This window comes from Phyllobates terribilis, unplaced genomic scaffold (assembly GCF_046119375.1).
Source record: "Phyllobates terribilis strain yellow unplaced genomic scaffold, ASM4611937v1 Scaffold_1__5_contigs__length_1240528914, whole genome shotgun sequence".
Taxonomy (NCBI): Eukaryota; Metazoa; Chordata; class Amphibia; order Anura; family Dendrobatidae; genus Phyllobates; species Phyllobates terribilis.
In genome coordinates, this window is record NW_027362761.1 from 446,144,086 (window position 1) to 446,168,711 (window position 24,626).

A 24,626-nucleotide genomic window follows, 5' to 3' on the forward strand; every position below is an offset into this window, starting at 1 on the left:
ATGCAGGATGTCACCCCCCATATAATGCCCCATGCAAGATGTCCCTTCCCCCCATATAATGCCCCATGCAGGATGTCACCCCTCATATAATGCCCCATGCAGGATGTCACTCCCCATATAATGCCCCATGCAGGATGTCATCCCCCATATAATGCCCCATGCAGGATGTCACTTCTCCCCCCCATGTTATGCCCCATGCAGGGTGTCCCTTTCCCCCCATATAATGCCCCATGCAGGATGTCCCTTTCCCCCCCATATAATGCCCCATGCAGGATGTCACCTCTCCCCCCGATATAATGCCCCATGCAGGATGTCACCTCTCCCCCCCATATAATGCCCCATGCAGGATGTCCATTCCCCCCCATATAATGCCCCATGCAGGATGTCACCTCTCCTCCCCCATATAATGCCCCATGCAGGATATCACCCCCCTCTCTTTAAAATGCCCCATGCAGGATGTCACCCCTCCATATAATGCCCCATGCAGGATGTCATGCCCCCATATAATGCCCCGTGGAGGATGTCACCCCCCCATATAATGCCCCATGCTGGATGTCACCCCCCCATATAATGCCCCATGCCTCCATACATTAAAAAAAAATCAAATACTCATCTCACTCCTTCTCACCTGCTGCTGCCGATGCTCCGGACTCCAGCATCGCCGGCGTCGTCCTGCTCTGCGCTGCCTGTGATGGCAAGACGTCACCACACCCTCTGACCTGAGACGTCACAGGGAGCGCACAGCAGGAAGACAGCGGATCTGCGGAGGCACGGGGAGAGGTAAGTATCCGGCTGCCGGGGCCCTGAGCAAGCGAGGAAGAAGGGTGGGCGTTGGCACCGCTCTCCTCCGCTCATAGCCCGGTGTGGTGCCCGACTGCGAGTGGGCCCCCCGCCTGCTCAGAGCCCCAGCACTTGCCTGGGTGTGCCGGCTGCTGACGCCGGCCCTGCCTGGGAGCTTTGACTTAAATTGTTACAGCATGATTATATCCATTACATGTTCTGCTTCCCGAGCCCCCAGTCCTTCTATCCACCGAGTGCATGCCATACATAGCGTGTTGGCAAACTCCCGATGTGTGTGTGCAGTGGGCTTGTCAGTCTCCCGAAACTTCCTCCGATAGGTTTCTGGCGTGACGGCATACCTCTCTAGTAATGCATTGCGAATGGTGAAGTAACATCTCAGATCCACTGAAGACAAGTTATTAAAAGCTTCTCTTGCTTTTCCGGTCAGGCAAATGCTCAAAAATCTGGGCCAGTCACTGATTGACACCTCATGTAGCAGGCAGAGGTTCTCAAATAATCGGAGATGTTCATCAATATCTGAGGTGTCCTTATTAAACTGTGGTATATCTTGGTACCTTAAAGATGTGGGCCCCTCTCTTCTCTTATCCATTGTCCTCTGCACTGGGGCGGGTTGGGGTACCGCTACATGCACACCCAGATATTTGCTTACCACCGCCGCCCGCTCTATCTCCGTGGCCCGCTCTCCTAGCGCATCCAGCTTCCGCCTCAACTCAGTTGGTTGATCCTCCGACATCTGGATGACAGCCCTGGGCTGTGGTCCCTCCACGGAGATGCCCTCCTCCACGTCTGAACTGACCTCCTCCTTTGGCTGTTTGTGGTCCCAATCGCCCAAGCATTGTATTAGGGTCGCACGGTTATCCTCTGGCAACCACTTTAGCTCTCTCCCAGAGCAAAGAGTTCTCAGCTCTTCCTTCTTGAGCCTCTTAGATGGATTCTGCCATCTTTTCTGCCAAGTCACCGCTCAGTAACTTTCCCGGGTATGCTGTCCAGAGATAGGTGATCCCACCGCTTGCCACCACTTGTAAAGATGTACTGTTGTGGATTTTAATAATCACCTTGGCAGGTTATCGATGCAATTAGTTTTATTCCTTCCGACCATGGTAAACAACAATTCCATGTAAATTTCCAACAGGCAATTCTCTTAGTCCTCGAGTTTCCAACCTGGGATCAGTAGTTCCACTGCGCCGTACCAGGTGATACCCACTGTCCCCCAACTTTTGGTTGGCCCACAGCTTTTTGTATCTCCCTCCGGTATATTGGCAGTCACAGCATATTCTCCTTTTGATGATGGATATCACTACCGCAGCCTGTGATACCACCCAGCTCCCAGTCGGTCTAGCAATGAATCTTCTCTTTCTCCTGCACAGGGATCAGCCCCCTGAATGGGCAGAAGAGCAAACCCCTCCCTCCCACAGCTAATTGTGCCTTAGTGGAGATATTTTCTCAGGTGGAACCCATCCCCTGGGTTTGCATGTGAGACTCCCTGTGGTGACGGGGAAAACAATGGCCCAAGGTCTCTGAGATATGGTTGATGCGCTCCCTGGGCCGTGGGGTACTCGGCAGCCGGGCCTCTGGTTGCTGGGGGATATCACGGTAGCTGGCCCGGTCCGTGACCCAGGGCGGTCAGTAAAAGGGGGAATAGTTTATAGGGGATTTGGGAAAGTGTTCGTGACGCCACCTGTGGATTGCGGCTAAAGGGTGCCGCCGCTGCGGAGCAGTGCTCTGGAGCTGGTGTTACGGCAGCAGGGATTGTGTGGCTCTCCACAGGTAGAGCTAGCTCCAGGGCAGTGTAGGGGTGTAGGTTGTGGATGCTGGGGAGAGACGGCAGGACAGTCCCGGAGGAAAGACGGACACTCACAAGGGGGTAAGCTTCAGTACCTTTACTGGTGATGATGCAGGCACGGTCCAGGGTACTCCGGACGAAAGGCGCACTTTTGGACTCTCCCCAGTGAGCGGGTATAGGGCCTCCTGATCCGTGGCTTTACTCACTAAGCTTCTGGCCTGCCTGGAACTAGGCCATGCTTGGTTACTGTCTCTCTCTCCCTTGCGCCTGCTGACCTGGTGGTAGGGCTTTCTCCTGGAGATCACTCTCCCTGGATGCTGGGGCCTCCGTGACTCCTAGCCCTGGTACTGTAGTCAGCGTTTGGCAAACCTGGGACCTGTAGTCCTCCAGGGGTTCCGGTGGTCCCTACTGGGTTTAAAGGGACCCGGTGTCCGGTATATATCTCGGGGTGAGCCTGGTATGCTCCTCAGCCCCTTTGTTACTTCTTCCTTCTCCTCTCGCCTTCGGCCACACTCAGGGCCCTCACACGTGTTGTAGGCCTTGGCTTGCCTAAGCACAGCAGCCAGCATGCTGCCTCTTCGCTGCTCTCTGAGCGTCAGCACGCTCTCAGACCCTCACTCAGTCTGACTGAACTCTAAAACTAACTAGCTGACTGGCTCCACCCTCCCTATATATATCCCTAATGGGCTCCCTCTGCTGGTCTGAGGTGGTAGGGTGGAGGTGTGTGAATGTGTGAGGGCCTCTTTTGGAGAAGTCCACCCATGCACCCTTCTGGGTTCTGTGGCACCAATGCACAGCAGGGCACCACATGGTCACTGAATGGAATAGATACCTGAGGTTGAACTGATGAGCAAACAAATCACTAACAAAACACAGCAAGCAAATTTCTAACAAAACACAAAAATAAGATTGACGAAAATGGGTGCTCAGTGCTGGTAAAGTATTTAGTAAGTGGTCAGGTCCTCACAGTCCCCATTATGGAATATGCTCCCCCATCTGGGTATACGCTCCCCCAGCCTGGTCCCCCATCCTGGTATATGCTTCCCAATCCTGGTCCTCCATTCTGGTATTGCCTGCCCCTATCCGGTCCATGCTCATCCATCCTGGTTCCCCATCCTGGTATATGCTCCCTCATCCTGGTCCATGCTCCCCCATTCTGGTATATGCTCCCCCTTCCTGTTACATGCTCCCTCATGCTGGTCCCCCATCCTGGTATATGCTCCCCCATCCATCCATAAATAAAAACACTCCTAACCTTTCCACCGCTCCCCTGCAGCACGTTGCCTTCTTTATTTTACTCTAATGTCGCCGGAATCAGTGCCTGCACATAGCACAATATCCGGCACCATTTTATTGAAGACAAATGTGCTGAATGTATTCAACCACATGGCACCGGAGCAAGCACATACTGTGCTGTCTGATGCCATTTTGTTGAAGACACTGTGCAAATGTATCTTCACTAAAATGGCCCCAGATATCACGCTATGCGCAGGCAATGATTCCGGCGCAACACTCCTCCCCCAACATCTCCAGAGATGACAGGCCTGAACAGGACAGTATGTGTTTATGGGGCAGGACATCGCGGTATGCGCTCAATGCCTATGCATACCGTGATCTCCAGCGCCACACTCCTCATCCCTGTCTGGGTCGGATGTGGATGCGCCTTTCTGTCTGCGGCCAGACTGCACAGGTGCATTGCGCTTGCACAGTCTATAGAGGCTCCAGACAGAAGGACACATCCCTGATTATATTATAGATTAAATCTGTGATTTTATTATATTTATTTTTACATTTTTTTATAACACTTAAAAACATTTTTTTTCCTTTTACAATACTTACTAGTACTATAAGAAGACTTGGACCTGCAATCCTTTGATTGCATAATACACTGTAGTAGTTATATACTGCAGTGCATTATGTTCCTTGTCAGTCTTTCACTGACATTTAGCCAATCAGGTCTCACCCCCAGCAGAATCTGATTGGTTGAGGGATAAAGCCGACAGGGAGCCATTGACAGGTGTCCCTGTTTCCATAGCAACTATCGGCACCCCACGATCGCAGTGCGTAGATGCTGATGGGCAGACAGAGGGAGTGATCTCCCTTTGACAGTGGCATATGAGGAGTTATATGTTGGATATGTTACTATTAAGACTAGAGAGTTGAAACTTGTCAACATTTAATTTTACTCTACTGCTATGATGATATTTTAATGGATTTTGACAAAAGGGATTTTTTATCTCAGATTTCAGCCCTATTCGTCAATTGGCCCCCATAAGAAAACTCACCTAGAGTGGAAAATGTTCCATAAAAAAATAACAAAATGCTAATGATATTGCAAACAAATCAGATATCAGGCCATTTCCTTAGATATTAGGACCCCCTCATTTTACCACCAATCTAAGAGAAAAAGTTTCTTCTTCCCAACAGAACACAAAGGCAAATAGAGAACTTTCATGCACTAGTGTCTGAGAAATACAGAAACTTCAATAGCAATAATAGGAAATATAAAAAACATTATGTAACTAACCTTATGAAAGTAGAAAAAATAGCACTAAATGAGCTAAATAAGAATACGAATATTGCAATTTGTCGTGGGGATCAAGGCGGAAGAGTAGTTATGCAAGACAGATCCATCCTATAATAATGAGGTTACAATTATTTTATCGAATAAAGAATACTATATTAGAATAAAAGGTGACCCTATGCTAAATTATGTTACAGCTATTTATAAATTGATAGTTGACAATTACTTTTAGACATACAGACTAAAAAAGAAACAAAATATCTGAAAGTCAAACTCCCTGTGCTACCTATTTGTTACCATCTACCTAAGGTCCACAAAAGTATTGATAGTCCACTTGGCAGACATACTATTGCAGGCTTTCAATCCTAACTTGTAATGTCTATGAATATATAGACTTGGAGCTACAAAGATTTGTAGTCAATCTCAACTCATATCCAAAAGATGCAACCAGTTTGATCAACATGTTTAAGTCATACACAGTATGTGGGATCCGTCCTATAAATGGGTTACATTGGATGTGACCTTATTGGACAGTACCAACCCATGCAAATTAATAGTTGCATTTATAGTCAATTTTGTTTTTAAATAACGGTTCCTTAATCCCAACATGACAAAAGGAATTCATTTTAAAACATAATGCATCTAAATTTGAAACCCAAACCTTTCTACAAATTAAAGGTACAGCCATGGGAACACATTTTTCTCCTTCATGTGCTAACTGATACATGGGAGATTTTCAACACACATACATCACCAAGATTCATGTGTGATCTGATAATATTATAATGAATAAGAGGTACAGTATCAACCTAATCTTTATTTGAAAAGGTACATCTGTAGATTTGGATGAGCATGTGGAATACCTCAACAGCAACAAGAGAGGACTTAGCTTTACATGTTTCAGTTCCAAAAGAGAATTGGAATATTTGGAATTAATCCACACAGCAGAGGGTGAATCAATTACTAAAACTTTTATTTAAAAAAGTTGATTCCAACGGTCTTTTGTACTTCGATAGTAAAAACAAAACATCACAGAAAAAAAGCAGCAGTACTTACTAACACCATGTCACAACACACTATGTACTTATAATTGCTCATTTTGCCTTTCTACCCAGATAATTCTCTTTTTTCTTTTCTCTTTTCTATTTAGAAACAGAGAGTCTCTTGTCACTGCATTTATCATTCCTTTCTTCAACTTCTGAACCAGCTGCTCCACCCCTCTCCCCTGGCATTGACTTTTGCAGTGACTGGTGAGTCATACAGAGAAAATTGACCTCCTGTTTCTAGCTTAGAAGGCTTCAGGCTAGTCAGTTTTTAATCACGTGATGTCTTAGACCTAATTGAAAATAGAAGAATTAAGTATATACAATGGCAAAATGAGCAATTGTAAGTACACAGTGCTATATAATATGATGATTGCAATACATTAAGAGGATAACAATTTTGATGGGAGTGCTTCTATAATGAAGCATGGAAAGTACATAACATATAAAAGCTATCCCATACCCTACCAATAAATGCTGTACAAATATATGGCGGCTCCATCCGATAGCTCTGTGACATACTTTAATATAGTCCAGACATTCATGTGTGCATGTGTGTATATGCATGCCCACACATACATATTTATGTCCACTTTGACATTAGGGCTAAAATATGGTGATGTAAACTAATTCTCTAGAAGGTCATATATCCTAAAGTTTCTAATAGATGTACACACACACTGCCTGGCTACACAAGTCCCAGCCACACTAATAAACTTGGCTGGACCACGCCTTTGTTGTTTAGTAATTTGACATAGCCATCTACTCCATTACCACAGCCACCTGCAGAGTAAGTATGGCCCCACCTAACAACAGAGACAGATGTCGCTAGAGCAGGACCAGGAATATAAAGATATAAAAATGATTTCCCAATTTACCAAATTCACTTTTGATAGGTGGAGGTCATTGAATCCCAGTTTATCTGACTTGGAACTAAACTACTCAAAAAAAAAAATATGCCTCCCAATTCATTCTCCATAGGAGCATGTAAGCCTACATCTTTTGTTTAGTTTTAAAGATCATGGCCCTGATTCATCAAAGCAATTTTGCCAGAATTCTGGCATAAATAGTTTTGAAAAGTTGGTAAATAGTGGCGCAACGTGGAATGGAGCAAAAAATGTGTGAGTTTCAACATTTTCACGCCTGTTTCACCCAGCTCTGCCAAAATGGTTCTAGTGGGCATGTGACGTGGGTGTGGTGGTGATGTGACACCACAGCTCATGTAATTCATGACAAGATGTGGCTTTCCTTATGGCAGAAATCTTACTCCAATCAGGGCACGCAACACATCAGATGCTGCTGATTCATGAAGAGGCATGCATCTCTTCATGAATCAGGGGCGTTTGACTCCACCACACCCTTTCATGAAGACCAGCAAGAAAATCACTGGTCTTGATGAATTGGTGTCCAGGGATCTAGATTTATGAACAAAAATATTAAGCTAACAAATTATTTAATTCCATTCATAAAATATTAAAATGTTCCTTAAATCCCAACTTTATAATGGCAGACTACATTTGAAATTAGCAATTGTAAGTGGTAACATTATTCAAGTTTCATATTAGAGGTCAAGAGACATTTAAAGAGCAACCATTGTTTTAAATTTTATTTCATAAATCAGTAGTGCACATGAAATATGCATCTTTGTAATATATTTTAACAGAGAAATCTGCTTCATTCTCCTCCTGGACTGATCATTCATTTTCAAAATTCTCAATTCACGGGTAAAATGTGTATTCAGTGAAGACAGATTGTTACATTACTGAGATGGGAGATGGCAGTTGCTGCTGATAGGATTCTATGTTGAGTGGTAGAGCTACAACCAGATCTCCTGCCTCTTCCTCCTCTCCCTCCATCTACATAAAATCTAATTTGTAGCAACTTCTATCTCTTATCTCAGTAATGTAACATTCTGTTTTCACTGACTACATATTTTATATGAAAATTGAGAATTTTGAAAATAAATGATTAGTGTTGAGCGAGCACTAAAAAGCTCGGGTGCTCGAAGCTCGGGCCGAGATCACCGTGATACTCGGGTGCTCGACCCGAGCAACGAGCCCAATGTTAGTCTATGGGAGACCCGAGCATTTTTGCGGCGGCACCCCCGGCAGTCTGTAGAAAGCCAAAAAAGTGCCCAAAATGATAGTGACAGTGCTCAAATGACATGGGGACAGCATGGGGATCGCCCCAGGAAGCATTTCTGACCCCCAGGTCACTGCTGTCAACAACGTGGTCAGAGGTAAGTGTGCAGCCTGCCACCCACCCACCCCCAGGCTGCAATACCATACTGCTAGCTTGCTTGCACTTGAAATGAGGCCTTTTAAGCTTGTGGAGGCAGACGCCGGCCAACATGTCATGGCTGCGTCGGCGGCCTGGTATCCATACTCAGTCCCCAGCCGCCCGGCGGCCGGGTGTCCACATTCGGTCCCCAGCCGCCAGGGGTCGGCCGGGTGTCCATACTCGGTCCCCAGCCGCCCCTATTTGTCCCGGTGCGCCTTATACACAAGTGCGCATACCAAAACATTACCTGTGCCCTCCCCAGTGCATTTAGTGGGAAGGACAGCCTATTCCGCTGTAGTTTGTGCACGCCAACCCCCTGTTCATGGCACATGCGAAGATGCCTCCCACCCTGCACCTATCATTGCAGACTTGCAACTATCCCCGTTCAAGTCCTTGTCCCAGGGCAGTGTTCAATTGTACCTCCCCCATTCCTTGCAATGCAAGTGCAAGTATGCAGTCTGCCACCCACCCCCAGGCTGCAATACCATACTGCTTGCTTGCACTTGAAATTGGGCCTTTTAGGCATGTGGAGGCGGAATCTGGCCACATCATGGCTGCGTCGGCGGCCTGGTATCCATACTCAGTCCCCAGCGGCCCGGCGGCCGGGTGTCCGCGCTTGGTCCCCAGCCGCCAGGGGGTGGTCGGGTGTCCATTCTCGGTCCCCAGCTGCCCCACGGCCGGGTGACCACACACGGTCCCCAGCCGCCTGGGGGCGGCCGGGTGTCCATAAACGGTCCCCAGCCGCCCCTATTTGTCCCGGTGCGCCTTATACACAAGCGCGCATATCAAAACATTACCTGTGCCCTCCCCAGTGCATTTAGTGGGAAGGACAGCCTAACCACAAACACGTGGACAAGTGAATGTGGCCAGGGATGATCCATCTCACTGACGCCTTCACACTGGGTTAATATTGTGGAAGCCGGGACACAGTTGGACACTGGGATGCAACACGTCCTCCAGACATAGAGGATTGCGGGTCCTGGGTCAATCAGGCTTCAACGCAAAGTTCAGAACGAGTAAATTATTCATGATCATGAGGCCATCCATCTCCTTAGCTTTCTGTTCCTTGGAATGCAAGCGCATGTATGTAGTAGCGGCTAGGCCTGAGGTGGTCAGCGTTTTGGCGCATATCCTACCTCCTCCGAGTATTGCTGGATGTTTTCCTGCTACTATCCCAGTTCTATGACTCCCGTTAAAACAAAACTTCAGGTGATGAATGATGGATGAGGTGGTGGCAAAGGAGAAAGAGAAGGAGCAGGGACCATTCACATCAATATCAGGCCAGTCAACCACACATGTCTTGTAGGATATGTTTCTGTACCAAAAGGAGCGGTTCGGCTACACAGTTATAGGGCATACAGTGAGTACAATGCCTACAAAAAATTTCGAGGCACTCAAATGCCCTTTGGAAGTGACATGAAGGTCAGAGGGCCTTAACTAAACCGTTTTTTCCATTTATAGCAACTGGGTCTCCTGTACACTGTTGGCCTAAGCAGTGAATGGAAGGCTTTCCAAAAATTATGAGGAACTGCAATGCCCCTTGAAACAGACGTGGATTACAGCGTACTAAAAACCTTCTACCCATTATTGGGGAGTGGGTCTCCCTTAGTGTTCGCCTATGCATTGATAAGCAAAAGCTGACTAAAATTAGGAGGAAATGCAATGCCCGTTGGAAGAGTCGTGGAGGTTAGAGGTAATTAAAAACAACATTTCAATGCCCCTTGGAAGAGCTGTGGAGTTCAGAGTGGTTTAACAAGATGGTTTTAATGCCCCTTGGAAGAGACGTGGAGGTCACAGTAGCTTAACAAGACGGTTTTAATGCCCCTTGGAAGAGTGGTGGAGGTTACAGTGGAATAAAAAGACAATCTCAATGCCCTGTGGAAGAGACGTGGAGGTCACAGTAGCTTAACAAGATGGTTTTAATGCCCCTTGGAAGAGTGGTGGAGGTCGCAGTGGAATAAAAAGACAATATCAATGCCCCTTGGAAGAGATGTGGAGGTCCCAGTAGAATAAAAAGACAATATCAATGACCCTTGGAAGAGACGTGGAGGTCACAGTAGCTTAACAAGACGATTTTAATGCCCCTTACAAGAGCCATGCAGTACAGCATATTAAAAACATTATTCCCATTATTGGGGAGTGGGTCTCCCATAGTCTTTGCCTATGCCTTCGAAGCAAAAGCTGCCAAAAATTAGGACGGAGGAACTTGCAATGCCCCTTACAAGAGCCATGCAGTACAACATATTAAAAACATTATTCCCATTATTGGGGAGTGGGTCTCCCATAGTCTTTGCCTATGCCTTCCAAGCAAAAGCTGCCAAAAATTAGGACGGAGGAACTTGCAATGCCCCTTACAAGAGCCATGCAGTACAGCATATTAAAAACATTATTCCCATTATTGGGGAGTGGGTCTCCCATAGTCTTTGCCTATGCCTTCGAAGCAAAAGCTGCCAAAAATTAGGACGGAGGAACTTACAATGCCCCTTACAAGAGCCATGCAGTACAGCATATTAAAAACATTATTTCCATTATTAGGGAGTGGGTCTCCCATAGTCTTTGCATATGCCTTCCAAGCAAAAGCTGCCAAAAATTAGGATGGAGGAACTTGCAATGCTGGCAACACGGACCACGGTCACCCTGGTGGTATAGTGGTGGTGGAGGCTGAGGATAAGGAGAAGAGCAAAAAACAGCCAAAATGAGGAAGCGTATACCCATGTGTGGGTGTGAAGCGGTGCATGGGAATACACCTCCCGAAATAACACAGTGGATTTGACTTTATGTTACTCTGCTGTCATTTGGTGTTGATGAGAAGTCTGGCCCAATCCAGCCCTTGTTCATTTTGATAAGGGTCAGCTTGTCAGCATTGTCAGTTGACAGGCGAGTGCGCTTATCAGTTATAATTCCCCCAGCGGCACTAAAAACACGCTCCGATAACACGCTAGCAGCAGGGCAGGCCAGGACCTCCAAGGCGTACAGAGCTAGTTAATTCCAAGTGTCCAGCTTGGATACCCAATAATTTAAAGGCACAGAGGAATCACGGAGGACGATGGTACAGTCGGCTAGGTACTCCCTCACCATCTTTTGAAACTTTCCACTCCTTGTGAGAGTACCCCGCGCCTCAGGGCCTGTAAGCTGGGCGGGTCTCAGAAAACTGTCCCAGAACGTTGACAGTGATCCCCTGCCTCTCCTGGATTGGAGTTGCGTCTCTCTCGCCTGTACGCCTTGGTTGGGCAACGAACTGTGACCTCTGCCGCTAGCTTGTTCAGATGGGAATTTTTTTTAACAGTTCTGCAGCAAGGGCCTTCTGGTACTGCCCCATTTTTGTAGACCTCTCCACCTCAGGAATAAGAGAGTGAAAGTTCTCCTTGTAGCGGGGGTCTAAAAGTGTCACCAACCAGTAATGACTGTCACCCAACATTTTGACAACGTGAGGGTCACGGTTAAGGCAGAGCAACATAAAGTCAGCCATGCGTGCCCGACTGGTAATGGGCAAGACTTCCGTGTCCTCACCAAGATGATGACTGACCATGCTCTCCTCCTCCTCCTCCTCCTCCCCCCTGTCCTCAGGCCACCCATGCTGAACCGATGGTATGACAGTTGTACAGGTACTACCGTCTACAGCGCATGATACCAGCTCCTGTTCTTCCTCCTCCTCCTCTCCCTCATTGTCCCCCAATGCACGTTGGGATGAGATGAGGCTGGGCTGTGTGTAATCGCCCGCTACAGCTTCTTGATCCATCTCATCATACTCTGGCTGCAATGCCTCCTCTTTAATTCTCTGCGGAGAGCGTTGCAAAAGACAGACAAGTGGGATGCTGACGCTAATGATGGAGTCATCGCCACTCACCATCTTGGTGGACTCCTCAAAGTTTGTCAGGATGGGAAATATGTCAGACATCCAGGTCCACTCCTGAGGTCTTATGTGTGGAGTCTGACATGAATATCGACGGCCTTGTTGCAGCTGGTACTCCACAACTGCTTTCTTCTGCTCACAAATCCTTTGCAACATGTGGAGGGTAGAGTTCCAACGTGTGCGGACATCACACACCAGTTGGTGTGCCGGAAGCTGCAAACGCTGCTGCAACACAGCAAGGGCGGCGGAAGCTGTAGCCGACTTCTGAAAATGAGCTGACAGGCGGCGTACTTTGACGAGCAGATCTGGCAACTCGGGGTACGATTTAAGAAACCGCTGAACCATGAGGTTAAGCACATGAGCCAGTCATGGTACGTGTGTGATCTCGCCTCAGAGCCGCCACCAGGTTACGGCCATTGTCACACACGACCATGCCTGGATGTAGGTTCAGCGGTCTCAGCCACAGATCTGCATGCTCTTTCACAGCTGTCCACAACTCACAAGCAGTGTGAGGTTTAGCACCTAAGCTTATGAGTTTCAGCATAGCCTGTTGCCGCTTGGCTGAGGCAGTACTGCAGTGCTTCCAGCTTGTAACTGATGTGGTGATATCTGAGATGGAGGCTGAACATGAGGAGGAGGAGGATGATGCGCAGGAGCTGTACACTGTGGGGCAACTCTGACTGACATAGGGCCCGCAATCCTCGGTGTGGGGAGGATGTGTTCCGTCCCAAGGTCCGACTAGGTCTCGGCTTCCGCTATGTTTACCCAGTGTGCCGTCAGGGAGATGTGCTGTCCCTGGCCACAAGCACTTGTCCACGTGTCCGTTGTCAGGTGGACTCTCCCAGTAACTGCATTGTTGAGGGCACAGCAGATGTTTTGGGACACATGCTTGTGTAGTGCGGGGATGCCACACTGGGCAAAATAGTGTTGGCTGGGGACCGAGTACCGAGGGACGGCCACCGCCATAAGGTTGCGGAATTATTCCGTCTCCACCAGCCTAAAAGGAAGCATTTCCAACTGTGGCCTGTGGGGCGTTGGCTGCGAATTTGCGCTTTCGTTCAAAGGTCTGGGATATGGACAATTGAACACTGCGGTGAGACGTGGACATGGACATTGATGCTGTTTCTTGAGAAACTGCCATAACAAGTGAAGACTGAGAGGAGGGGGCATCTTTGCATGCAGTATGGACAGGGGATTGCCTTGCACGCACAACAGGGGGTTCTCTTACACGCACAACAGCGGAAGAAGCAGTGGTGACACCTACTGACACTGGTCGTGGACCCTGGGGTTTGCCCCACAAAGTCGGGTGCTTTGCTGACATGTGCCTGATCATGCTGGTTGTGGTCAGGCTGGTAGTTTTGTCACCCCTGCTGATGCTGGCCTGGCAGGCGGTACAAATGGCCTGTTTGGGGTTATCAGCAGAGTCTTTAAAAAAATTCCAGACTCTGGAAGACCTACCGATTGTACTGGCAGGGTCCCTCGTGTTGGTGTTATGGGGAACGGTTGCCCGCCTTCTGTCTGCAGCCACCACACTGCTTCTTCCTGCCTGTTGGGGTACTCTGCCTCCCTCCCCCTGTGTGCTGCTGGCCTCGCTCTGCGTGTCCTCCTGCCACGTTGGGTCAGTTACTAGATCATCCACCACCTCCTCCTCTTCCACTTCCGCAACACGGTCCTCCTCCTCACTTCGTGGCAATTGTGTCTCGTCATCGTCCACCTCTTGTGACAAATTGCCAGCATTGCCTTCCTGTGGCCGTGGCTGTTCAAATATTTGGCCATCGCTACATGGGATCTCCTCTTCCATCACTTCAAGCGGAGCAGGCGAGGGGCCGAAATATGGAAATGGACCAGTGAACAGCTCTTCAGAGTGTCCAACTGTGGGATCAGTTGCTGTCTGACGACACTCGGCATGGTGGGAGGAAGGAGCATCAGGGTGAGAAGGAGTATGCGGTCGAGACTCACGGCTACTAAGACTTGACCATGTGGAAGACAGACCGGAGGTGGTGGTGCCCAGGTGACTGGAAGTATTATCTGCTATCCTATTAATAACCTGTTCACACTGATCAGTTCGCCATAGTGGTGTTGTTGTGTGCTTCCCTAGTAATTCGGTTTTGAACTGGGAGTGAGAAGATGTGGCTGTTGGTTGTGGCACATTTTCACCTTGGCTACGGCCCCGTCCTCTGCACGCACCATCACCAGAACGTCCAGTTCCACGTCCCTTGCCACGCGCCTTGCCCATTGTAAATGAAGTAAAATAGCTTACACTCGCACTATCAATGGCAAAAGGGTAATAAAAAGGAGATTAGAACCGTGGAAGAGGAAAACCACAGTTCTAGTTCTCTGGCCTACACCAGAATCTTTTAAACAGATATATTTGTGTCTGAGCAGTGAGCGAGACACTCAAACTGTTTTTTTTATGTAAAAAAGGCAAAATGGTGGATTACACCCAGATTTGAACCGTGGAAGAGGAAAACCACAGTTCTATTTCTCTGGCCTACACCAGAATCTTTTAAACAGATATATTTGTGTCTGAACAGTGAGCGAGACACTCAAACTGTTTTTTTTAATGTAAAATAGGCAAAAAGGTGCATTACACCGAGATTTAAACCGTGGAAGAGGAAAACCACAGTTCTATTTCTCTGGCCTACACCAGAATCTTTTAACCCCTTAACAACATTAGACATACTAATACGCGTCTGTGCCCTGGGACTTAAGAGCCAGACCCGTATTAGTACGTCATCGCGATCGCGCGCGCACACAGCCTGTGCGGGCGCGATCGCCGCCGGGTGTCAGCTGATTGTCACAGCTGACACCCGGTACTATGTGCAGAGAGCAGTCCCGCACCGCTCCCAGCTCATTAACCCCCGCAATGCTGCGATCGAAGTCGATCGGAGCATTGCGGTGGCAAGGGGAGGTGATCGCAGATACTCACCTCCTCTTCCGGCCTCCAGCGCTGTCTGCCGCGGCTTCCAGGATGTTGCCATGATGACCCGATGTCGTCATGACAACATCCGGGTCACCAGACAGCAGGAAGATTTTTTGGACATGCGCAGTGCATCTCCAAACTATCTTCTCCCTGTCCAGCGCTGACAGCCTGCACGGCACAGGGATGGTGCTCCATCCCTATGCTGTGCAGGCGATCAGAATAAAAAAAGTGAAAGTCTCAGAGTGGGACAGAGTAAAAAAGTGTAAAAACAGTCAGAAAGCGAAAAAAAAAATAAAAAAAAAAAATTGTAAAAATATTTAAAAAAAAATAAAAAAAATAATCCACCAAAAATAAAAATATAATGTACCCATCAATAAATATTATTACAAAAAAAACAAAAAACAAAACAATAAAAGTACACATATTTGGTATCGCCGCGTCCGGAACAACCTGACCTATAAAACTGTCCCACTATTTAACCCCTTCAGTGAACACGGTAAAAAAAAAAAAAAAAAAACCGAAGCAAAAAACAATGCTTTATCATCATGCCGCCAAACAAAAAATGGAATAACACGCGATCAAAAAGACAAATATAAATAGAAATGGTACCGCTGAAAACGTCATCTCGTCCCTCAAAAAACATGCCGCCATACAGCTCCATCAGCCGAAAAATAAAAAAGTTATAGCTCTCAGAATAAAGCTATGCTAAAAAATATTTTTTTCTATAAAATTGCTTTTATTATGTAAAAGTGCAAAACATAGAAAAACGATATAAATGTGGTAACGCTGTAAACGTACTGACCCGAAGAATAAAGCTGCCTTATCAATTTTACCTCACGCGGAACAGAATAAAAAAAAACAAAAAAACCAATTCCTGAATTGTTGGTTTTTGTTTATTCTGCCTCCCAGAAATCGGAATAGAAAGCGATCAAAAAATGTCACGTGCCTGAAAATGGCACCAATAACAACGTCAACTCATACCGCAAAAAACAAGCCATCACATGACTGTCTGCCAAAATCTGGAAAAATTATAGCTCTCAAAATATGGCGATGCAAAAACTAGATTTTACAAAAAATGCGTCTTTTAGTGTGTGACAGCTGTCAGTCATAAAAACCCGATTTGATTCTGGTATCACTGTAATCGCACCGACCCGAAGAATAAAGTCGTCTAATCACTTATACCGCGCGAGGAACGGCGTAAAAAATAAACTCTCGGGTTAGGGTTGGGCTAGGGTTAGGGCTGGGTTTGGGGTTAGGGTTGTGATGGGGTTGGGATTTTTTTCAAAAGTAAGAAAAAAAGATGACGATATGGCGACTAGTGTTGAGCGCAAGTGCTCGCTACTTGAGTTTGCATCAGGTGCTCGGGTATGCATTGAGTATTGTGGGTATTTGAGTGACATGCTCGAGTCTCCGCCCCATATGCTTCGCGGCCAAAAAACTTTGCGGGGATTGCCTGCCATGCACGAGCGATCCCCGCATGTTTTTTTTTGGGTGTCTAATAACCGTGAAACATGCGGGGCAGGGACTCGAGCATGTCACTCGAGCACACGCAGTACATGGTGCATACCTGAGTACCCGATGCAAACTCAAGTAGCGAGCACTTGCGCTCAAGACTAATGACAACTTATTCAATATGATGACCTAATGTTAACAAATTCTGTGTCGTACCTCTGGGTTCAAAATGTTCACTATACACCTTAATAAAATCCTTGAGGGGTATAGTTTCCAAAATGGGGTCACTTGTGGGGAAGCTCCACTGTTTAGGCACATCAGGGGCTCTCCAAACGCGACATGGTGTCCGCTAACAAACTGAATGGAAAATCGGCTCAAATTGTTAGCGGACGCCATGTTGCGTTTGGAGAGCCCCTGCGTGCCTAAACATTGGAGCTCCCCCACAAGTGACCCCATTTTGGAAACTAGACCCCCCAAGGCACCTATGTAGATGCATAGTGAGCACTTGGAACCCCCAGGTGCTTCACAAATTGATTCGTAAAAATGAAAAAGTGGAAAAAAAAATACTTTTTCATTTTTACGAATCAATTTGTGAAGCACCTGGGGGTTCCAAGTGCTCACTATGCAACTAGATAGGTGCCTTGGGGGTCTAGTTTCCAAAATGAGGTCACTTGTGGGGGAGCTCCAATGTTTAGGCACATCAGGGGCTCTCCAAACACAACATGGCGTCCGCTAATTATTCAAGCAAATTTTACAATCAAAAAGTCAAATGGCGCTCCTTCCCTTCCGAGCCCTGTCGTGCGCCCAAACAGTGTTTTTTCCCCACATATGGGGTATCTGTGTGCCCAGGGGAAATTGCACAACAAATTTTGGGGTCCATTTTTTCTTGTTACCCCTGTGAAAGTAAGAAAAATTGGGTCTAATGTAACATTTTTGTGAAAAAAAGTTAAATGTTCATTTTTTTCTTCCACATTCAAAAAATTCCTGTGAAGCACCTGAAGGGTTAATAAAGTTCATGAATGTGGTTTTGAGCACCTTGAGGGGTGAAGTTTTTAGAATGGTGTCACTTTTGGGTATTTTCTGTCATAAAGACCTCTCAAAGTGACTTCAAATGTGATGTGGTCCCTAAAAAAATGGTTTTGTAAATTTTGTTGGAAAAAATGAGAAATCACTGCTCAACTTTTAACCCTTATAGCTCCCTAACAAAAAAAAATTTGGGTTCCAAAATTGTGCTTCTGTAAAGTACACATGTGGGAAATGTTATTTATTAAGTATTTTGTGTGACATATCTCTCAAATTTAAGGGCATAAAAATTTAAATTTTGAAAAATGCAAAATTTTCAAAATTTTCGCCAAATTTCCATCTTTTTCACAAATAAACGCAAGTGATATCGAAGAAATTTTACCAAAATCATGAAGTACAATATGTCTTGAAAAAACACTCTCAGAATCAGGGGGATCCGTTGAAGCATTCCAGAGTAATTACCTCATAAAATGACAGTGGTCAGAATTGTAAAAATTGGCCTGGTCATTAACGTGCAAACCACCCTCGGGGGTTAAGGGGTTAAACAGATATATTTGTGTCTGAACAGTCAGCGAGACACTCAAACTGTTTTTTTTTTGTATGGAAAAAAAGGCAAAAAAGGTGGATAATACCCAGATTTGAACCGTGGAAGAGGATAGCCACAGTTCTATTTCTCTGGCCTACACCAGAATCTTTTATCCAGATATATTTCTGTCTGAACAGTGAGCGAGACACTCAAACTGCTTTTTTTTATGTAAAAAAGGCAAAAAGGTGGATTACACCCAGATTTGAACCGTGGAAGAGGAAAACCACAGTTATATTTCTCTGGCCTACACCAGAATCTTTTAAACAGATATATTTGTGTCTGAACAGTCTGCGAGACACTCAAGCTGTTTTTTTTTTCTGGAAAAAAGGCAAAAAGGTGGGTAACACCCAGATTTGAACCGTGGAAGAAGAAAACCACAGTTCTAATTTCCTGGCGTATGCCAGACTTTTTTAAATAGATATATTTGTGTCTGAACAGTCAGCGAGACACTCAAACTGTTTTTTTTATGGAAAAAAGGCAAAAAAGTGGATAATTGGATAATACAGAGATTTGAACCGTGGAACTGCAAAACCACAGTTCTAGTTATCTGGCTGAAACCAGGCTGTTTTAAACAGATATATTTGTGACTGAACACTCACAGACAAACTCAATTTTTTTTTTGTGGGGGGGGGAATACCAAAAGGTTAATAAGACTGGTTATTTGTACAGTCTGACTGAGGAAAAAAAAAAAAAAGAGCATTTAGATGAAAAAAAAAGGATTTTTCCTGGCCCCTGAGACCTGGGGCTAAGTCTAGCAATTTGAGCAGCAGCAGCACACAGGACTGTAATGCAGTGTTTGTTGGTATAACCACTGCGTCTTCTATACAGCCTGCCTGCCTGCCTGATATCTGGGATGGATATTAGTCCTCAGAAGGACTGTTTGTTTGATTTTGCAGGCTTTAGAGACCCTACACTACCTATTTCGCAGTATAAATCTCTCCCTAGCTCAGCAGCACTCTCCCTACACTGTTTGATCCGGAGCGACTGTGTCCAAGATGGCGGCGCTCGGTTTTAAATACTCGAGGTGACTCTGTGCGGCCAGCCAATCACTGTAATGCCCACAACCAACATGGCTGCGGCATTACAGTGACTGGCTGGCAATCCCTGCATGTTCATTGGCTTTGTAAAGAGCGCCAAACATGCAGGGCGGAGACCCGAGCTCACGCCCGAGTAACCCGAAAATGCTCGGTGCTCGCCAAACATCCCGAGTAGTGAGATGCTCTGGCGAGTACCGAGCCGTGTCGAGCATGCTCGCTCAACACTATAAATGAACTGTCCAGATGGAGAAAGAAGCAGATTTCTCTGATAAGATTTGTAGTTTCTTATTTTCATGTGTATTACTGATTTAAAAAATAAAAGTTAAAACGACGGTTACTCTTTAAGCTCTTACTGCAATGTTAGTAGCCTTAATCCAGGAGAAATATAATTGTTATGACTAAATTATGTGATATTAAAGAGAACATGAAAGGAAAGGTTAAATATTCACACAGAACCTCTTTGCCAAAACAGGTTCAACATATCAAATGGCAGAATAATACTCTTGACATTGCACAATATTGACTTAATCAAGTTGTTAAGCTTCACAGGTAGCATGATGAATTGCTTTCTGCTATAGATTCAGACTGGAACCATACTTTTCATGTCAGAAAGACATGCAATATTGTTTATACACACTGTATTAAAGTTTATTTCTTAAAATTGGATATAAATCTAGAAATCTGATGTAGTATGTGCATAAAACATCTTTTTCAGGTGGATTCCGCTTTAACCCTTTCATCCCCGAGTCTGTTTTCACCTTCCTGATCAGGCCAATTTTTTTCAATTCTGACCAGTGTCACTTTATGAGGTAATTACTCTGGAACACTTCAACAGATCCCACTGATTCTAAGATTGTTTTTTCATGACATATTGTACTTCATGATAGTGGTAACATTTATTCATATGACTTGCGTTTATTTGTGAAAAAAAACAGAAATTTGGCAAAATTAGTAAATAAATAACATTTCCCACATGTTTACTTTACATCAGCACAATTTTTGAAACATAATTTTTTGTTAGGAAGTTAGAAGGGATAAAAGTTGACCCATAATTTCTAATTTTTCCAGCAAAATTTACAAAACCATTTTTTTATGGAACACATCACATTTGAAGTGACTTATATAGGACAGAAAATACCCCAAAGTGACACCATTCTAAAAACTGTACCACTCAAGGTGCTCAAAACCAGATTCAAAAAGTTCATTAACCCTTCAGGTGCTATAAAGGAATCAATGGAAAGTGGAAGAAAAAAATTAACCTTTAACTTTTTTCACAAAAATTTTACTTTAGACACCAATTTTTTTTATTTTCGAATGGGTAATAGGAGAAAATGTACCATACAATTTGTTGTGCAATTTCTCCTGAGTACGCCGATACCCAATATGAGGAGGAAAACTACTGTTTGGACACATGGCAGGGCTCAGAACGGAAAGAGCACCATTTGACTTTTTGAATGCAAAATTTGCTGGAATCATTAGCGGACACCATGCCGTGTTTGGAAAGCCCATGATGTGCCTAAACAGTGGAAACCCCCCTCAAGTGACCCCATTTTGGAAACTAAACCCTTCAAAGAACTTATGTAGATGTGTGGTGAGCACCTTGAACCCCCAGATCCTTCATAGAAGTTTATAAAGTTGAGCCACGAAATTAAAAATCACAGTTTCCAAAAAAAATGTTTTTTTAGCCCCAATTTATGTTTATTTTCACAAGCATACCATGAGAAAATGCACTGTACAATTTCTTGTGCAATTTCTTCTGAGTACACTGATACCCCATATGTGGCAGGGCTCAGAAAGGAAGTAGTGACATTTTGGAATGATTGAATGCTCTGCGGGTGATATGACACATTTGGAGAGCCCCTGATATGTCTAAACAGTGGAAACACCACAAAATTGACGCAATTTTTGAAACTCAAGGAATTTATATAGACATGTGATGAGCATCTTGAACCCACAGGTGCTTCACAGAATTTTACAACGTTGATCTGTGAAAATGAAAAACATTTTTTTTCCACAAAATTGTTGTTTTAGCTCCAAATTTTTTCATTTTTACAACAATTGCAGGAGAAAATGGACCCCAAAATTTGTTGTGCAATTTCTCTTGAGAACGCTGATACCCCATATGTGGTAGAAAACTACTTTTTGGAGTTCAGATTTTGCTGGACTGGTTTGAGGGTGCCATGTCACATTGGTAAAGTTCTTTGGTTACCCCATTTTACAAACAATGATTTCATCTAGGGATGCAGTGATCATATCGATACCACAGATGTGCCACAGTATTTTATATCATTGGGCAGTGTAGAAAAAATAATACAATTTTTCCACCAAAATTTAGTTTTAGCCACAGATTTTACATTTTTGCACTGGGAAATGGGTAAAAATGGCACCAAAATTTGTCCCACAATTTCAGCTGAATGTAGAAATACCCCATATGTGGCTGTACAGTTCTGCTTAGCCACACGGCGAGACTCGGTAGGGAATGAGCGCTATTTACCTCCTGGAGCACCGATTTTCCTAGAATAGTTTGTGGACTCCATATACAGAGCCCCTAAGTGCTAGAAGAGCAGAATCCCCCCTCAAATGACCTCATTTTGGAAATTATACCCTTTGGGAACTTATCTACAGGTGTAATGTTGATTTCGACTCCATGGGTGTTTTCCAGAAACAAGCAGTAATGGATGTTGCTGAGTGAAAATTGCAAACTGCCATTGTAGTGACCAGTACGTTGTAGTGCCCAGCTCATGCTTCTGGAGACATACACCCATAAATTAGATGGTCTGTCATCGCTACAGAAATGCCAACCATGTGGACACTAAATGTGGTTTAGACACACTAGGGCTCAGAAGGGAGGGGGTCATTTGGATTTTGGAGAGTAGAATTTGCTGAATTTCTTTTGTGGAGCAAGGAGCCATAGCGCTTTTCCAAAACCTTTGTACTACCAGTAACATGGAAGCCCCCTATATTTCCATTGACAGATGTGGCTTTTTTTGTCGATTGAGTTTAAGCTTTTATTGGGAACATTTTACATAACATTTTGGATCACATTTATCCAGCGCTCTTATCTAAATCTCTGAGTGACGTGACAGATGAAACCCCTGACGGATTCATTCACTATAAAGAGGCAGCAGAGTTTAGAGTTTGGAGTCTAGACTCCAACTGGCCTCTGTGCAGCATTGTCCTTCTTTTCAGAAGTACACAAAACTGTGGCCGACGGCACTTTTATGCATGCGTTAAAAGACGGAGACCACCGGATCACAGGCCAGACTGCATCCACAGTGCCTCCATCTGCCTCAGTAGAGGGAATCTTCTGTCGAGGGTTCCACCTGAATCAAATATTTCAGAGATTTATACGGAAACCGCGCAGCAAGCGCTCAGCGTAGAGCACAGAATAAATGTGAGCCGAGCCGTACTGCGATCTTTGGGAGTCAGAATGAACAAATCAACAGTAGATGAAGAATTGGTTTTATTTTATTTTTTTGCTGTTCCTCATGTGGTATAAGGGATTAGATGACTTTATTCTTTGAGTCGGTGCGATTACAGCGATAAAAGATTTATATTGGGTTTTTATGTTTGGCTGCTGTCACACACTAAAAAATACTTTTTTTTGCAAAAATAAGTTTTTGCATCGCCATATTTTGATAGCTATAATTTTTCCATATATCAGCTAACAGAGTCATGTGAGAGCTTGTTTTTTGCAGGACGAGTTGACGTTTTTATTGGTACCATTTTCAGGCACATGACATTTTTTGATCGCTTTCTATTCCGATTTTTGGGAGGCAGAATGAATAAAAACCAGCAATTCAGGATTTTTATTTTTTATTTTTTTTATGCCGTTCTGCATGTGGTAAAATTGTTAAAGCAGCTTTATTCTTCGGGTCAGTATGATTACAGCGATACCAGATTTATATAGTTTTTTATGTTTTGGGGCTTTTACATAATAAAAAGAATTTTATAGAAAAAATAATTATTTTTGCATCGCTTTATTCTGAGAGCTATAACTTTTTTATTTTTCCGCTGACAGAGCAGTATGGCAGCTTGTTTTTTTAAGGGACAAGATGTTGTTTTCAGAGATACCATTTTTATTTACATTCGTCTTTTTTATTGCGTATTATTCCACTTTTTGTTCGGCAGTATTATGATAAAGCATAGTTTTTTGCCTCGTTTTTTATTAATTTTTTTTAACGGTGTTCACTGAAAGAGTTAACTAGTGGGACAGTTTTAGAGGTCGGGGCGCTCCGGATGCGGCGATACCAAATATGTGTATTTTTTTGTTTATTTTTGTTTCTACATAAATAAATGTATTTATTGGATTCATATTTTTTCATTTTTTTGTTATTTATTTTGTTTTTTCTTTTTTAATATTTTTACAATTTTTATTAACTTTTTTTTTTTTTACTTTTTTACATAGTACCATGATGGGACATCAACTTCAAACTGACATATTGCTGATCTAATACTCTGCAATGCTTCTGCATTGCAGAGCATTAGATCAGTGTCTGGTCTGCAGTGAGGAGGCGTGTCAGCTCATGCTCTGAGCATGAGCTGACAGGCCACCATCCTTGGGTGATCTTGGGACCTGGGGTCACCTTGGAGATCATCAGCACAACGCGATCACATCGCGTTGTGCCGATGGGAACACACAGGGAGCTCACTCCCTCTGCGATGCCCCTCGATGTCGCTGTCACTATTGACAGCGGCATCACAGGGGTTAAACGCCTGTGATCAGTGCTAGCACCAATCGTGGGCGTTGCTGCAGGGTGTCAGCTCTCATAGAGAGCTGACACCCGTATTTGATCGTGACGACACTCAGCATGAGCTCGCACGATCATGGTGTCGTATATACTGTATGCTTTGCTGTAACGCAGCTTCCACAGTGCCATATACATACGGTGCATGTCGCTAAGGGGTTAAAGAGCACCACCTAAACACGAACGACTGAACATATGTATTTCTATGTAAAAAAAATCATGTATTCAGTATTTTCAGCATCTTTTAACCACTGTAGCTTTTCAAAGATGCCAAACGGTTAAAATAAGTGTGCTGACCATTCTTTAGGCATTTTCCGCTCTGAAGACGCTTTATAATTTCTAAGAGATGTCAATGGGAAGACTCAAAAGATTTCCGGATGATGCACAGGTGTCTTTTTCAGAATTTTTGCTTGAAAGACTGCTAGCGGTTTCTTTATTGTGGAATGAAGTTAAAAAATGAAAGTAAAAAGACTTCTCAATAATGTGGAAAAACACGAAAAGAAAAACACTGAAGGTAAAAAATGTTGAAAAAGTACCTAGGAAATGACAAAAAAACTATAAAAAGATGATTCA